Source organism: Coregonus lavaretus (assembly GCF_964263955.1).
Source record: "Coregonus lavaretus genome assembly, contig: SUPER_35_unloc_4, whole genome shotgun sequence".
Lineage (NCBI taxonomy): Eukaryota > Metazoa > Chordata > Actinopteri > Salmoniformes > Salmonidae > Coregonus > Coregonus lavaretus.
In genome coordinates, this window is record NW_028167178.1 from 208,961 (window position 1) to 212,781 (window position 3,821).

The 3,821-nt window shown below is 41.9% G+C and overlaps 1 long non-coding RNA gene across 1 annotated transcript; it reads right to left on the bottom strand.

Moving 5' to 3' along the window:
• Nucleotides 1-1,248: 1,248 nt before the first annotated feature.
• Nucleotides 1,249-2,757, bottom strand: LOC311110361. Its single transcript, XR_014610702.1, has 4 exons — nt 2,545-2,757; nt 1,970-2,320; nt 1,682-1,788; nt 1,249-1,518 (listed from the first exon to the last, which is right to left on the bottom strand). It is a non-coding gene; the product is annotated as an uncharacterized lncRNA (long non-coding RNA).
• Nucleotides 2,758-3,821: the final 1,064 nt, after the last annotated feature.

Consider the following 3,821-nt stretch of genomic DNA (forward strand, 5'->3'; position numbering starts at 1 on the left):
ATGGTTTTCCCCGTGTGCCTTGTTGGTTCCAGTGATCCTGTTTTGCGCACTGGACTGTTTTGACACATTACTGAGTAACTCTGTATTCCGGAATAAATCCTGTTATTCACCCATCACAAACTGGTGCATGATCCTCTCCTCTTTAAGTCTACCTTTAAAGTTTACCCTAAGGCGGAAGTGGTCATTTCTACTAATTTAAACGTGTAGATGTGGTTTTACTGAGACGTTAATACATGTAAACATTTAAAACGCTTTGATAATTGCTGTTGTAATCATCAAAATAATGTTTGATTATTTTATAAGATTGCAGATATAGTGCACAAATGTTTATGTAGTTTGTCAGTTTATAATGGTCAAATGGCTAATTTCCATATACTGTATGACACACCATGCTTTTCTTATCTGGTGTTTTTTGGGGGTACATATAACTCTGGGGAACACCTGTATACAACCAAAATGTATTTGGAGAAGTTCTGACCTGGTGGTCTAGCAAATAATTCATACGGAATATCGCTCAGTTTCACAATTCATAACAACTTCCTTAAAAAATTGTTAACCTACAGTATATAGTATTACATTGCACTCCTGAGCCTTCAAATCAAACTGAGATTATGTTGAACATCAGAAGACAAGCAGATCCCTTTACTCCCCCTCACCCTTCCAATCACATAGACTGCTACTAGTGCTGTTCACGTAGCGTCAAGCCTCTGTTTGTTTGTGCAAATGCTATGTGTGGTTTCCTGTCCCATATGGGCATTTCCTCTAACAGACATAGACCTGAAAGGTGTAGAGAGATAGCCCACCATGACAAGAACAGGGGAGAGAACTAAAAAAAAAAAGAAATAGGCACGCATAACAACAAGAACAAAGAAGTATTAGTCACTCCTGAGCCTTCAAATCAAACTGAGAGTATGATGAACATCACAAGACAAGCAGACCCCTTTACTCTCCCTCACACTTCCAACCACATAGACTGCTACTAGCGCTATTCACATAGCTTCAGGCCTCCATTTGTGCAAATGCTATGTGTGGTTTCCTGTCCTGTATGGGCATTTCCTCTAACAGACACAGACCTCAGAGGTGTAGAGAGATAGCCCACCATGACAAGAACAGGGGAGAGAACTAAAAAAAAAAGAAATAGGCACGCATGACAACAAGAACAAAATAGTAATCAAGCAAAAAAATTAGCATTCTATTGACATTTCATGAAATTATATTTTTATTTAGGTAGTACAAACCCTCCTGTCTTCCAACATACTGTACATTCATGCTTGAAGCTGGTTTATAACACAATGTTTTTATTTTTCGTAATGTTAAGAAAACTACTAACCATAGAATACAAATTATGTAGTCTTTTGAGCCTGTAGCACCTTATTTATACATATGTAAAACGATTCAGTTAAATGTTTGGGTTTGATATAAATCTGTATTGTAGATCGTATCTTCATTATAATTGGTAGGTCATGTTCAGCCTTGACGTCATCTGCCATCAGCTAACAGACCAGCTCAATGATTAACCTGTTAAACACACATAATCATCAATAAACAAGAGACTTCACCCCAAAAGGTCCCTTTTGACATATTTACACCCCATAATTGGTAAAACATTATGTTATGATAGGCTGCGAAGTATGAATGTAAAAGTGAATTTTTTAAAGTATTATTTTGTTATTGATCTTGCCTCACGTAACTCCAGTATTAGGAGAAGGGACCACAGTATCATTACAGTGTTGTATGTCCAGTTCTGTCCACCACTGTTGGCCTTTCTTTGATCAACTCCGGGAGCTGCTGTTATATGGTTAGATATCAACATTAGTGATTAATTGGTTTGTTTGTTGATTGTTTAATTGATTGACTGATGATCATGCTACATGGTGGTTTCACCTTAGTTGAATGTTGTTATTATAAGTCGCTGTGGGTTAGAGTAACTGCTAAAATTGTAAAACCAAAAAATGTAATGGACGAATACCTTTGACCGTGATATTTATGTAGTGTCCCATGGCAGTATGGCCTCCCATTTCACATACTGCATGGCACTGATAGACTCCTTGGTCAGCAGGGGTCAGCTGTATGAAGTCTGTTATAACGTGTCTATGTCTGACACTCCGGTCCTCCATAAACATCTCGTTGACAATGGTGAGGTACTTGCTGGGGTCAATGAGCTTGGGACACTCTTCCAAAGAGTGACGACACCAAAAGGCATCAATGCGACCACATTGTTTAGTTTCATACTCTGCCTTACAGGTGAGCCTCAAGGGCATGCCCTCAGTCCCAAACATAGGAGTCCTGGGGTACTTCAACTCAACAGCATCTAGAGTAGCTAAAGAGTGGGAGTTGTGGAAAAAAAGTATATCACTCAGGTCCAAAACAGCTCTACATATAACTTATTTCTTTTTGTTAACAAACTAGTTTATTAGGGGTTATTTCTGAGTATATCTGGGTATTAAAAGCATTCAACACCATCTAATCTAAACGCAACTACCATACCTAGGGTTTCACCCTGTCCCACTTTTATTACACACTAGTATCACCATGAGTACTCACCTGTGCCCAGAGAAGGTGACACACAGAGACAGAGAGACACTGTCGAAAGCAGGGACAGCACTCTAGATCCACGGAGCCAAACCATTTCCAAACACTAGCACTCAAAACTGAAAGTTGCTTAATCTGATATACTCCACGTGTTATAGATGGCCAACAGATGAAAGCATCATCATAGACACACAATAACTAAGCTCTCATCTGCAGTCTGCTAGATCTGCCCACCACAGACGCTATAGAGCAAGCTAGAGCGTGTGTGTACGCGTAGAGTAGATATATGTTCCAGTAGAGATAAAGAGGCTGTGTCTGACCACCAGAAGACAGAAGAAGAGCAGTGTATGGGGCTCGTCTAGTGCACATTTCCTTGTTTGAGGAAACCAGGGTATATTTTCTCATATCCAGCAAATGTGCTGAGTTTACAGTGTTGAGTAATCTTCCAAAACTGATTGCGCAAAAACTTCTGTTATATGCTAACGCTAACATTTCAGTATACAGTGAGGGAAAAAAGTATTTGATAACCTTCTGATTTTGTACGTTTGCCCACTGACAAAGACATGATCAGTCTATAATTTTAATGGTAGGTTTATTTGAACAGTGAGAGACAGAATAACAACAAAAAAATCCAGAAAAACCCATGTCAAAAATGTTATCAATTGATTTGCATTTGAATGAGGGAAATAAGTATTTGACCCCTCTGCAAAACATGACTTAGTACTTGTACGATGAGACGACGAACGCAGAAGCCTGCCCGAGCAAGGAAGAGAGGCAGCCTCGGCCGAAACCGTGACAGTACCCCCCCCCCCTTGACGCGCGGCTCCAGACGTGCGCCGATTCCGGCCTCGGGGACGACCAGGAGGACGCGGAGCAGGGCGCGTCGGGTGACTACGGTGGAATTCCGTCAGGAGATACGGGTCCAAAATGTCTCTCCTCGGCACCCAGCAACGTTCCTCCGGGCCGTACCCCTCCCACTCCACCAGATATTGGAGACCCCCCATCCGACGTCTCGAATCCAAGATGGACCGCACGGAGTACGCCGGTGCCCCCTCGATGTCCAATGGGGGCGGAGGAGTCTCCTTGATCTCATTTTCCTGGAGTGGGCCAGCTACCACCGGCCTGAGAAGAGACACATGGAACGAGGGGTTAATACTTTTATACTCAATAGGTAGTTGTAATCTGTAACACACCTCGTTCAATCTTCTCAGGACTTTAAACGGCCCCACAAACCACCGACCCAGTTTCCGACAGGGCAGGCGGAGGGGCAGGTTTCTGGTAGAGAGCCA